Here is a 14,449-nt window from a genome sequence, read left to right on the forward strand (position 1 = left end):
ACAACACAAAATGACACTTCTATGAGCTCAAGGCTCCACATGACATTAATTCAAAAATAATTACTGAGACAAAACAGCAATAAATCTCGTCTCCCATCACCAAATAATAATTCCCACTTAGAAACTCCTGCCTCTCACATTACCACCAAGAAAAAGCAAAAAGATATTTATCAATGATCTGCAGTAGGGTTGCAAACAATGAGGTGGCAAAATTTGCCTGTGACAAAATGAGTTTGTTTCGTCAAGACTAGAGAGGACTGTGAGAACCTCAGAATTCCAGCACAGTAAGGCAAATAGCCAGCACAATGACAGATGAAGTTCAGTATAGACAAGTGCAAAGTAATGCACATTAGAGTGATTTAAACTATTGATACACATTTAATGGTTTCTAAATTGGCTAGAGCTCTGATTCTGCAAACTGTTCCAAAACAGACACTGGATTGGATCTCAGCCTAAGTTCCATTCCCATATTTTCCAACTGGCATGCAAGGTAATCACATCACCTCTCATTCCTCAGTTTCTCCTTCTGTAAAATGGTCATATCACCTGATACTCAATGCTAGACCAGGATGACCAGCCAGCCACAGAATGAATTCTTAAAAACACATAGATATTTATTACTCCAGTTGCATTCAACCCCATTTTCCCACATATTTTAGTGAATAGTATGTCCAAAGCCTTTTTACTTCAGAAGAGTCCATAGTCTCTTCAAATAGGCAAACCCTAGCCTATGTGTCCAAAGACTCCCAAGTCCAGTGCTTTCTTTCTCTGGTACTACCTCTCCTCACACCCCTCTCTGGTGTTGTTTCTCCTTACACAAAGGGAGGTGGATGAGGCTGAATTTTATAGGTTCCAGATCCTTGCACTCACAGCATGGTGTGTTAAAATTATACTAATTGCTCCCCTCTCTTTCTGTCAGCAGGACACGCCCCACCAGGTAACAGGAACAATGCGCAGAGACAGACAGGCCAACTTTCTAAAGCCTGTTTCCTGGGAAGGACAGCTTCTCACAGAGCTTGGGTTTTCCTTTTTTTCCTCCTTTTTTCACCAGTGACAGTTTACTCTGTCCCAGGTGATAATGATTTTTGCCTCCTTTGTAAACTATTTGAGATCTGCAAATGAAGAAGCACTAGGTACATAAGATCCAAGTATTATTGTCTCTTCTCACAATCTCCTTGTGTGCTTGCACAGGGGCAGCCAGCACCTAGCCTTATGTGCCATTCTTTTACTTAACTACTAATCCTCCTTACAGAATAGAAGACATATTATTAGAGTATTTCTATTAGAGAGCACTGGTTCAAAAGGAAAATATCAACTACCACTCACAGTAATACAAGCTCTACAGACACTGGCTTATCCAGAGGCCTTCCTGATATGTATTTTTTTAAAAAAATCCAATTCCACTGAACCCACTTGGTGTAATAAAACTGAGATTGAGACTGGCTTTAGATTTAACAGTTATAGGAACAATGTCTAAGGCCCTGATCCTTCAAACTGCTCAGTGTGAATGGACTTCACATGGGCTCCAGTATCTACCCACACCCAGTAATTTACAGGATCAGGGTCTGAGTTCCTGACAGGAAGAACTTTTGCTAGAATAACATTCTCAATAGTGCTGTTTAGAGAAATTGACACAACAAAACATTTTGTTTCTGACTATGGGATTCATATAATTGTGAGCAGCAGAACATCCACATGCATCCAACCATTCACTCACATAGCCAAACCCCAAAGTGCATGAGAGCCAGGATTGCAATTAAACTTCTTCAGGTCCTATATTTATGTGGTTCTAAAGATGCCTTGGATTGCTCATCTCAGCTTTGCAAAAACTGAATAGGCAGCTGACAGGAGTGGTTTTGTACCATCCTATACACAAAAGACCGCTGATTTATTCCTGTTAAAGCCACATTTCAAAATGTTGAACAGTCACATTAATCTGATGTCTCAGGGTTATTCATTATAATAGTCTGTCATCAGCATCTAATGTGATCTTAACAACTTCCTTAGTTTAATTTCCATTTTTCAATACTCGTGGGCTCTATTATAAAGTCCAGTTGCAAAGGTGACCGGGGGTAGCCCTGTTAAACCCTTAAAGAGTAAATAAATGGGAAATGAGTTAGCTAAATGTAATTATGAACCCTTAGGTTAACTCTATAATTCTATAATTTTCATCATGTCAGAAACAAGGAATTGGATTTTTTTAAAAAAATACATATCAGGAAGGCCAGGCAGAAAAAGTTGCACTTGTGCGACCTCTGCTATGTGATAACAGAGAACTTCATTCTCCAGAACTGTTAATTTGGCAAATTTCAGGAGCACTACACCCAGGTACCAGTTTATATATAGATACATATATAACAGAATACCTTGCACACAGAGTTATTTCATTAACATCATTTAACACTAGCTGAGGATCTGGCACCTAATTTTAAGGACTGAAGAAAAATCAAAGTCTAGTATTTTTCATTAAAATAATATCATGAAAAATTATAATGATATAGGTCAAGTTCAAATGCTATCCTAGGACAGGAAGAATGATCAGGTGCTTATCACACTAGTCTGGGTTTGGAGAGCCCTTGTTCAAATTCCTGCTTTGCCATAGCTTTTATGTGTGCCTGAGTTCCCCATGCATAAAATGGGAATAATAGCACTTCCCTACAACACAAGGAAATAAATACACTACCATTTGTGAGGTGTTCAGATATGATGGATAATGGGGGCCAGATGAGTCCTTTCAAAGGATAAGAACATTAATTGTATTTTATAATAATAATAATTATGAACCTCAGTTCTTAAAAAAATGAGGACAGCCACCTTATGGTACAACATTTTGCATTTCAAACTAAGATTCTTGTACAATTGTGTAGAGATGGGAAAATCTATGTGGGTTAAAACAAAATTTTGGCATGAAATGTGAAATGAAACATTTTTTTAAGAATCAGAGAATGTTGCTTAAGCTTTTTTTAATGTGTGTTTGGTTTGCTTGGGGGTTTGCTTTGTAGTGTACAGAGTGTGGTCTAGGGATTACAGCAGGCGACTGCAAGTCCAAATGCCTGGGGTGAAATTCTGGCTCCACTGAAATCAATGATAAAACTCCCATTGACTTCAGTGGGGACAGAATTTCATACCTGTTTCTTTTTCCTCAGCTTTGCCATTGATTTACTGTAAAGTCTCTTGCAAATCACTTCAATTCCATGTACTTCAATTTTGCACATCTATGAAATGGATATATACTAATCTATCCAACTTCTTATCATTTTAAAAGTATTTTGAGCACATTGGAAGACAATTGCTGCATAGTATCAATGTACAGATACCACAGAAAAGCCGCAGTTACCAACAGAAGTGCCAGAGAAGCCACAAATATTTCCCTGAGCATAGAAGCATAAGCATAAGGAAATACTTGGGGTATTTCAGATACCGCTGTCTGGTTACTATTAGTAAATGCTGACTCTTTAAGAATGGCCACCATATTGATATTCTTTCATTCTTTACATTTCTTAATTCCTGTCAGGAGAAGAGCTATAAAGCCAAAAATACCTCTAGAAAGGCTGTTATTGTAGCACTAAAAGTCAGTACAATGACATGGTTTTTCTTCCAGACTTTATGGAAACTGTAAATAAAGAAGAAAATTGTTTAAATAGATAAATGGAACTGGGAGCTCATGTTCCTTTTTAAGTACCTTTACTGATACTTAAACTGTTTTACAACAGTTTTAATTTAATTGAACAATTTACACAACATGATAACAAGCAGAGATGTGCCAGGAATGCTATGTTTATATTGGCCACCAGTTGGATTTTTGTTTTGTGAAACCAAAAATAGGGATGGTTTACTTGGCTCCTAATTAATAGACAATAGATAAAAGGTACCTGAACCACCAACTTTCCAATTTTGTGCCCTCTCTATGTCAGTGGCAAATAATGTACATATTGAGGTTGCATACTTCATAGCATCTGTAGTACAATCACATTGCTCGCATCAGAGATTCCCTATACCCCCATATCCAGGGACTCTGTATGTCCCTCATGGCAGGAACGCTATGTGTGCCCTCATTCTCCCCTCCCCAAATACCAGGGGGCTATCTTTGTCTCCCCTCATGCCAGGGTCTTTGTACCCACCCATTTCCCCCCTTCCACCCGATGGCAAGGTCTCTGCTTCCCCCTCTCCATCTCCATGCTTCCCCTTGGATCCCCTCTTTCCCCTCCCTAACTCCTCTTCTCCCAAATCTGGGTCCATCCATCCATGCCCATCCAACCAGTTCCCCCACTCTAGGTCCCTGATTCCCTCATCACTACCACTCCCCACACCCCCATTCTGTTGTAGGTCTCTGATTTGCCCCCCATTCGCCCCTTTTTGTGCCCAGGTCAGTAATAAAAAGATTAAATAAGATTCGTCCCAAAACTGATCCTTGAGGAACTCCACTGGTAACCTCCCTCCAGCCTGACAGTTCACCTTTCAGTAGGACCCATTGTAGTCTCCCCTTTTTACCAATTCCTTATCCACCTTTCAATTTTCATATTGATCCCCATCTTTTCCAATTTAACTAATAATTCCCCAGGTGGCACGGTATCAAACGCCTTACTGAAATCTATGTAAATTAGATCCACTGTGTTTCCTTTGTCTAAAAAATCTGTTACTTTCTCAAAAAAGGAGATCAGGTTGGTTTGGCACGATCTACCTTTTGTAAAACCATGTTATATTTTGTCCCATTTACCATTGACTTCAATGTCCTTAACTACTTTCTCCTTCAAAATATTTTCCAAGACCTTGCATACTACAGATGTCAAACTAACAGGCCTGTAGTTACCCGGATCACTTTTTTTCCCTTTCTTAAAAAAACTATGTTAGCAATTCTCCAATCATACGGTACAACTCCTGAGTTTACAGATTCATTAAAAATTCTTGCTAATGGGCTTGAATTTCGGATGCCAATTCCTTTAATATTCTTGGATGAAGATTATCTGGGCCCCTTGATTTAGTCCCTTTAAGCTGTTTGAGTTTCGCTTCTACCTCAGATATGGTAATATCTACCTCCATATCCTCATTCTCATTTGTCATGCTACCATTATCCCTAAGATCCAGACTTAACCTTTGAAACTTTGGGGATACTTTTTGAAAAAAACAGCACCTCAGTTGTACCCATAACATTTGTGCATGCACATGAAAATAGGAAATGAAGTGCACAATGCATTTGTGCATATGTGCATGCATACCTTGTGAGACCAGTTTCAACTGGAAATTAGAACTTGAAAATTTACCCATTCAATATATGGCAAACAATTTACATTTCATCTCTGTGTGCAAGGAGTTACATAAGTTAATCCTTGTCCCTCTTGAAACGTGAAAAGGATATGTTCACATCTAAAGCATAGATGTTTAAAGCTAGTAACCACATTTTTTCACTAAGATTTTTTTAAAAATGAATGAAAAGCATCATATCAAACCATAAAAGAGGAAAATATTACCTTAATCAAAAACTGAGTTAAATCAGACAAAAAACCAGTCCAATAATACTATGACAGGAGGAAAAACACAATGCTGGGCATCATTTTGATTCATATAAAGCTTCCATTTTAACCTCTTCATTTGCAAGTTAATTGGAATACCATATAAAAAAGTAAATGATCAGCTCTCAAAAATATCAACATATCACTGTCAAAATCTGAATAACTGAGGGATTGACTCTACAACTGTTGTTCATGCTGTCTTACTTATGGTTCTATTAAGTGTGAACAAGGATTGCACAATCAGGGAAATTCACAGATTCATAGATTCCAAGGCTAGAAGGAACCACTGTGATCACCTAGTCTGCCCTCCCATATATGCCATAGAGCTTCCTCAAAATAATTGTGAGAGCATATCTTTGAGAAAAAAAAAATCCCTCTTTGATTTAAAAATTGTCAGCGATGAAGAATCCACCACAAACCTTGGTAAAGAGTTCCAATAGCTAATTACTCTAATTGATTTTAAAAAATGCCTAATTGTTGCCAGCAAGTCATGCAAACTTCTCCTGGTCTTTCATCACCTTTATTTTTCTTCTATATGGAGTCTCTTAGGGCTTTCTAGCCACTTCTCTTTGACTTCTTCAGGGGACATTTTTATGGTCTGGTCCACCATCCCAGTTCTTTTAGGGTCAGTGGGTCCAGTTTCTTTTAATTTCCTATTCAATATATGCTGGGTACCTATCTGCTCATTTTGAAACAGCGAGGCTGGAAACACTCCTGTTCCTGCTGTCACTCCTGTTTTACTCCTCCTTCTTGAACTCTAGGGTAGAAAGATATCATACAATACACTTAACCTGAGAAAATCCTTTTTCTCACATGAGTGTTATTAGCTAACATACATTTTCTGACTTCCCATTAAATTCAGATTAGTTGTATGGCTAAATTTCCATAGTTATCTTTAAATATGTATAAGAGTTAAAATATTAGCTATGCATGTAACTAAATTTTAAACACCCATAAGCTGATTCAATTTTTGAACAGAAATACCATGTAATTCCCATGAAAAGCAGCTTTATATTAACCTAACTTTAAAAAAAAATGCCTTTAGAAATAATTCTTGCAACAGCAAAGTATACCATCTTCACTGTGAGTTTCATCTGGTTCCAAATATATATTGCTTACATGTGCTGGGGCAGCTGCAGGCTATGACCTACAAGGTGAACCCATTTCACTCATGGATGGTCATGAGCTGATTAATGGCAGAGATTGTTAATGTTTATCTCCATAAGAGCAAAATTTCAACCACCCAAAATGAAGCTGTGGTTATACTCTTGCTCAAAAAGCCATCAATTCACGTTAAAGACTGCCATCTATAATCCTCCTTCAAACATTGCTTACTGGAGAAGGCTATTGAGAGGGTGAAAACATAGCCAATTAAGGTTCACTTCATTTTTTTCTGACTCCCTTCAGGATTAGAACTCAAAAGAATCTTGAAAATTTGGAGAATTAGTCTAAAGTCAAGAGGATAAATTTGAGTAAAGACAAGTGCAAAGTACTATGCTTAAGAAAGAAAAAAAAAACTCACGTGAACTACAAAATGGGGAACAACTGGCTAGGCAGTATCACTGCTGAAAAGGATCTGGGGGTTATAGTGGATCACAAATTGAATATGATCCAACAAAGTATGCAGTTGTGGAAAAGGCTAATATCATTGTGGGGTGTATTAACAGGAGTGCTATATGTAATACACAAGAGAACACTGACCCATTTTAGTCAGCACTGATAAGGCCTCAGCTGGTGTATTGTATCCAGTTCTGGGCACCACACTTTAAGAAAGATGTGGACTATCTGGAAAAATTCCAGAGGAGAGCAACAAAAGTAATAACAAGTTTGGAAAACCTGATTTATAAGGAAAGGAGTTATAAAAACTAGGCATGTTAATCTTGAGAAAAGGCTGAGTCTTCACATAAGTTAAGGGCTGTTATAAAAAGGATGGTGATCAACTGTTCTCCCAGTTCATAGATGGTAAAACAAGTAGTAGTGGTCTTAATCTGCAGCAAGTGACATATAGGTTAGATATTAGGAAAAACTTTCTAACTATAAGGCTACTTAACATCTGGAATATGCTTCCAACGAACTTTGTGGAATCCCCAACATTGTATGTTTTTAAAAAAAAGTTAGAAAAACACCTGTTGTGGATGGTCTAGGTATAGTTGGTCCTGCCTTTCTGCAGGGGGCTGGACTAAAAGACCTTTTGAGGTCCTTCCCAGCTCGCCATTTCTATGCTTCTGTGATTATTAATCTGGTTTAAGGTCTGGGAAACATACACAGAGAATATTAATAATGTGAATGATTATTCTCTTCTCGCAATGGTCAAGTGTCCCAACTGAGTAAGTAAGATATAACAGTAATCTTAGACAAAATTGATCATAACATATTGCTGTGGAGTATAGAGGGGTGTATGAGGTCATCTTTCACATACTCATTTCCTTCTTTTTTGAGTGAGCTCACAGTGCAGAGTCTTTGAGAGACCATTGTGTCATTCTTCTTGCTTAATGCTTCTGTACAGTTAGTAGGGGATATTCTGAGTCTTCTGGAGATACAATATCACTAATTACAGTAAAGATACTATGTTGTGTGTGTGCTTAATATCAGTCTATTTTCATCAGATCTGAACTGTACAAATTCCTTGCTTTCTCAAAGTCTATCCAATATAGAGAGCTAGATCGGAATTAAATGGCTCAGACACCACCTGAAAAGGATGCTGGTGATGCTGGCTTGAAGGGAAGCAACTAGAGGAAAGGATATAATAAGGATATAATATGTATCCTGACATAGTTATTCATTGCATTATAATCTCCTGGTTAGACTGCTGCAACAATCTCTTCTTGTGGTTACCTCTGAAGATAATTCAGAAACTTCAGCTAGAGCAGCAGACCATCAATTTTATAGAGTGAGCTGACGAGAGAATATTGCGCCTATGTTCCTATGATCTGTACTACCAGTAGTTTCCCATCTATTTCTGCATGCAGCTCATGATGCTGGTTCTACTCTATAATCCAACATGATCTGAGATGCAGTTGAAAATAAGATGAGGTGCTCTCATTGACATCTCTTACATGTGCACATTTGTAGGCGTGAGGAAGGGAATTCTGAGTGGAGTGCCCTCACCTCTAGAACTGTCTCCCAGTGAGGCACCAGAACATTGGCGGATTAACTTTCAGATAAATGTGCAAGACATATTTGTAGTAGCATATTTGTTTTATTTATTATTGGTTGGAGCGATATATGGAAAGGAGCTTCTCAATAGCAGATTCCAGCTGTTCCAGAGACCTTAAAACAGCTATTTTTTACTTTCTTTTTCTGGTTAACCTCATACATATTTTTGAAGACAGATGTAATTTTTTCATAAAAGGAGAAACTGAATTACCACACATAATTGTTGTATCATCTTGAAAAGAGATGCCACTTGCTCTATTTTTAGTTATCCTTTCCAAACCCTCTTTGAACAAAGTCTTTGGAATATATTCCTGCTACAGTTTAGTATGGTCAATATTTGTATTTTAACAGCCATATTTTCCCTCAAAAATGCATCAAGTTCTGATATCAAAGGTATTTGATATTGATACCGAATAAATGGATAGAGACATGTTTTGTCCTATTTAAAAAAAAATCCATTGCCCCATAGCACTCAGCTGCAGTGGATACTCGGCTGAACAGTATTTATTTAAGAAGAAGCATAAGGCAGCAGGATTCAACGGTATTACCTACATTTTTGAAAGAGAATTTAAGAATTCTATTCATAGGATGTCATCTTAGTTTTTTCAATATATATGCTGGAGCCGTGACACAGGCAATGGACACTTTGGCCCAGAGAACTAGAACTACATGTCAGTTACATCCCATTGCTAAGTAGGAGCCATACATGACTATTTGTACAGGAGTTAAAGACAACAACTTTAGTTTCCTTGTAATTTATAAAAATATCTAAACTACTGCAAGCTTAAAGAAAAAAAATAAACATTTGTAGTTTGCGGCAGTCCTACTGGCGATAAAAGAAGTAAAACTGTATCATCCATGTAAAATAAGAGAGTAATGTAAGTCATTACACAGCTGTAGATAGAAATAAAACAAGAAATATCTCATAACACTTGTACTTATATGCTATTAAACTTCAATTTCTATGTAAATGATAAGAAACCTGCATGAGGTAGTTACAGATGTGGAAACATGCAGCACTGAAGAATTTGTGAGGAAACAATATAGCAAACCAGTTCCCAAACCTAAATACTTCAATTACTGGACAATAAAGTCTAGCACAGTCAAAGTCATATCAAAATGCCTCTCTTAAATACAACACGTTGTAGCTCCACAGTACTCACAAGTCTTTTTGTTGTTCTTTGCAGTCTGTCAGGTTTTACCCTCTTTCTGTTTGCCACTTGTCTATGAATAAATTATGGGTCTGATTTTCAGAGGAGCTGAGCACCTGTAGCTCCCAGTGAAGTCAATGGGAAATACAGGTCTCAACTTCTCTGAAAATCAGGCCCTATGTTAGAGATCAATTTGTCCAATGTTTGTAGTTCTTCAGTGAATACTTTCATGATCATATATTTGCACTTGGTTATTCAATTTGTAGGGTGACTAGATTCCTAAATCACATCATCTGGGTTTTGTTGCTTGTTTGAGGATACTTTACCTTTATAAACAGGAGTGCCTGAGGAACTCAAAGATGCACTGAATGTTTTGAGGACAGGATGTGAAGCATTTTAGACAGAAACATGATAGGAAAGAAACAAAATTTTCCTGTCCTAATTTGCATAAGAAACACAATTACCTCTGACTATACATGGACTCCATATTTAGATATTCTACATGTAAAGAAAAATACAACAATAGGGCCAGGTCTACCCTACAGACCTATATCAGTATAACTACGTCATTCATGGGTGTAAATCCACACCCCAGAGAGACGTAGTTATACTGACCTAATACCCCACGTAGAAAGCACTATGTTGACAGGAGAGCTTCTCCCATTGACATAGCTACTGCCTCTTAGAGAGGCAGATTAACTACACCAATGGGAGAAGCTCTCCTGTCGGTGTAGTAGTGTCTTCACTAGAACACTACAGCTGATGCATCATACAGGTAAACAAGCCCTAAACAAAGGATGTGGAAAAGGAGAGTTGGAATAAATATTAGTCACTCTCCAGTAGGTGAATCATATACATTTTGATAACTGAGCTACAGTGAGATAGGAGGAGTAAACAGACAGGAGTGGAAGGCAATAGTGGGAAGTAAAGGTGATAAAAATGTCTAGGGGAAAAGATATGATGAGATCCTTCACATGATCTGAGCTGACGTAGTGGCAAACTGCTCTCTACATGGTCAGAATAGGATTTTGTGCTACATTATGCATTGCTCTGTCCTACTGCAGTGTAGATGACTCATGCCTGCTGCTTTTACCTCTCAGGTTTTGTTTTCCTCTGCATTGCTGTTATTGTGAGCACTTGCCATCATTTTCTGTTAAAGACTGGATTAGAGTAATTGTTCCACCAGTGATGATAATTATTTCACCACAGGCTGTGAATTATGTTTTTCTAAATAAGTATATCAGAAATCAGGCAGCATTTATTGCTTCTTTGTTGGCTTTTTGGATAGCTTCTTACTCATTTGTTGACCTCTCCTATAGACCAAGAAGACCTTTCCTCCAGTGTTTTATTATCCAGAGATGGTGTGTGTGTGTTGGGACTGTCCCCTTAAATTTCAGACTGGAGGTAAGCACTGCCTTCCTTTAGCATAGGAGTGGGGGGAAACATTCACCACTTCTTACATTGGTGAGGGAATTTACTTTGTTTTATTTAGTCTCTACTTTTTAATCTTTTATTTTTCTTGCATACTGTACCAATGGTTAAGCTTGCTTTTTGGTGTTCATAATTAAAAAACACAATGAAAGGAAATGTGCCTATTGATTAGTGAATAACACATTCTGCCTAATATTGGTATTAAAACTCAATCTAAAAATACAAACTATGGCCCTGATCCTACAAATACTTACTATTCTATATATGTTCTAATATAACCTCATCACCATAATATCTGAGCACCCTCCAGTATTGCATAAAGTAATGTGACTTACATCTGTTACATGGGGTTCATTCTTTCTCTCATCCTTTCCCCATGGAGAGAATTGTGTGCACAGGGTAGTGTGTTGATTTGAGAGATTTTTTTAAAACGTATGTGTTGCTATGTGTTCATATTAGAAAAGGCAAGGTCAAAGAAGTGCACCTTGTACTCGAAGCATAAGGGATCTGGTTTGTGTTGACCCTTATATGTTTAACTTTTACTGCTGTGAATAGTCCTATTGATTTCAGTGGAATTACTCATGGTAGTAAAGTTAGGAGCTGTGTAAGCGTTTGCAGGATTGGGGCCTAAGTTTCTGAAAAGTTCCTATAGAGCAGTAACTACTTCTCAAGGACAATATATTTTACTATGCTTCATATGCATGTATACAGTAGCAAGCATGAAAAACAGAAATTGTTGAAATTTAAAAAAAACCTGTATATTTTGCTGATTTTTTTGTGAAAAAATGTTTGGAAAACTTTTTTTGAAATATCTTTCCAATTGTTTTCTGTTTATTTTACAGCTGATAGAGTGCTTGACATATCTTGAAAACTCAAAATTTTAAACAAATTGTTTCAAAATTAATTGCTATATTACATGAATGAAAACATTTACTGGGTAAACTATTTTACAAGAATTTGACACAGGCTTTTTGGCATAGAACTCCTCCCCTCACTTCTTTTCTTTCCTCCCAGTTGACATTTTCCCCCTCACTATTTCCTGCCTTTATTTTTCCTTTTCATTTATAATTATTAAAAACTAGAAAAAAACAAGAAAACCATTTAACTACAATAAATCAGTTTTAAATTAATCCCACCTCTCAACCTGATGCCTGACAATAATTACAGACAGTGCAAAAATATCTTGACCAACTTCACTAACATGTCCACTGAAGTGAAAAAGTTCTGATGTTAGCAGATGTAGTTTGAACTCAGAGAAATGTGGATTTTGACTCCTTTTTTTTTAGTTTGTGTTGAATATTTCATAAAACCCTAGTATGGCAGCACACTGGTGTGTAAAATCACTCATGATTTGGAGAGCACAGAAATGTCCAAACACAACGAATGGATAATAGATACAATTTCTGCCTTAGCTCTAAATTTATAGTCTATTTTTTTTGTTAAAGCTAGACGTTTAATGTTATTTTAATGTTGCTTTTCCGCAAGAATATATATCAGTGACAAGAGAGTGTACAAAATACCACTTTAACATAAGGGCTTCTTGAACATATTGCTCCTAATAAAAGAGTCATGCAATCACTCCTAATAAAATATTGATGGTTTTATAAAAGAATTAAAGAAATGAGATATGGTACAATGTCTTAAATATTCCATTAGTGGTAATATCTTTTTTGTGGGTTATTGTTAAAAATCATATGCTAAAGAATGGATTATCACATCTCCATTTCATTGTGCTTTTTACTGATTACTTCATTATAGCATTTTACTATTGTTGACAGTTATTTTTTTAATAATGTCAATGATATTTGATTGCTGGTTCTTGGAAAATAATTTCTATGCACACAAAGACATTTAGTGACCTTTTTAATATATTTTTTCTGCTTGCAATGTAAAGGTTGTAGTATTTAGTTTAGAAATCATAGGACCAAATATGATATCATTGTATCTTTCATGTGCAATACAGGTGATTACTATAAATTATAAGGTATTACAGTATAGCAAAATAAAAAACAAAGTACTTTTGCATGAGCAGTAATAAATTCAGATGACCCTCAAAGTTATATTAAACTTTAAGCAGCTTCAGGTCTTCCTCTGCTCCTAATAATGGAAGATGTTGGGAGCTCACAAATCTTTTGAGAATCAGGATACTTATTTAGGTGCCCAAATCTAAATTTAAAAGCCTAAATTTAGGCATTTGTGTTCAAAAATCTTGGCCTTTACCCAAATTTACCTCTACTGAGGCTTTGGCTTTACTGGTAATCTTTCTGTCTATACACACCTCTTCCTACGTGTCTCCCCATGTTTCAGTACTCCTAGGATTTTCCTCTGCCCCTGAAACAGAGTACAACCTCTTTTGTTTCCTGGTTGGAGCTAACTAAATACACCTAAAATTCTATTCCAGGGTTTAAGCAGATTATAACAAGATGTCTCAACTGAGGTATCCTGCATCTGATTGCAGGGTACCAAAATCTCCATCCTGTTGCATACCATTTTTCTTAGAGCAATGCCTAGGTTGTGCTCTCTTTTTGTTTTTCCCCCTCCAAGCCATTCAATACCCAAAGTCCTGTGCTGCTACCAAAGGATTTAGTTTCCTTGCTGTCAGCTACTATTACCTTTTTCAGTCCACAGACAAGTTCCAAGATCCCGGGATGGGCCACTGCAGCACAGGAGGAGCTAAAAGTCTGCCCTGTCTCCCACAAAACAACTGGACAGGATAATGATTGGGATACTCCCCACTCAGAGTCAGCACACCTGACACCTTACTCAGAAGTAGATTGTAGTTTAGGTATATGCCCTGAGGTAATTGTGGACACAGTTGATCAGAATAAGTTCTGATCTCATGCTTGAAGCAACTCAGCCCAACTCCAATAGGACGGATATGAGTCCTCCACCTATCTGCATGGGCATAATGCAACCTCTGAAAGATCAGACCTCAACAGGAGCACAGATGTTGTTACAAAAAGGTATGCAATTTTTGTATATACCCCTGTCACTTTCAAATAATTCCCCAACTCAATAATTCAATATCAATAAAACCATTAGAACTTACTATACCATCAGTTACTTCATCTATATAATCTATCTCTACTTCATAAATATCAAAAGCCTAAAGAAAACTCATCAGAATGCAGTATCATTTTTTCGTTAAACAAAACGTGGGAATTACTGCATAAGAATTATTAAAACAATTCACAACAAACT

The 14,449-nt window shown here is 37.0% G+C and overlaps 1 long non-coding RNA gene across 1 annotated transcript in view; it reads left to right on the forward strand.

The window, feature by feature from the left end:
* The first annotated feature begins 10,922 nt into the window (after positions 1–10,922).
* Positions 10,923–14,449, forward strand: part of LOC142071397 (uncharacterized) — a 46,367-nt gene continuing 42,840 nt past the window's right edge. Inside the window, exon 1 of the long non-coding RNA XR_012667427.1 lies at positions 10,923–11,221. This is a non-coding gene — a long non-coding RNA (uncharacterized LOC142071397). The remainder of the gene's footprint in view (positions 11,222–14,449) is intronic.

The sequence above is a fragment of the Caretta caretta genome, chromosome 3 (assembly GCF_965140235.1).
Source record: "Caretta caretta isolate rCarCar2 chromosome 3, rCarCar1.hap1, whole genome shotgun sequence".
Lineage (NCBI taxonomy): Eukaryota > Metazoa > Chordata > Testudines > Cheloniidae > Caretta > Caretta caretta.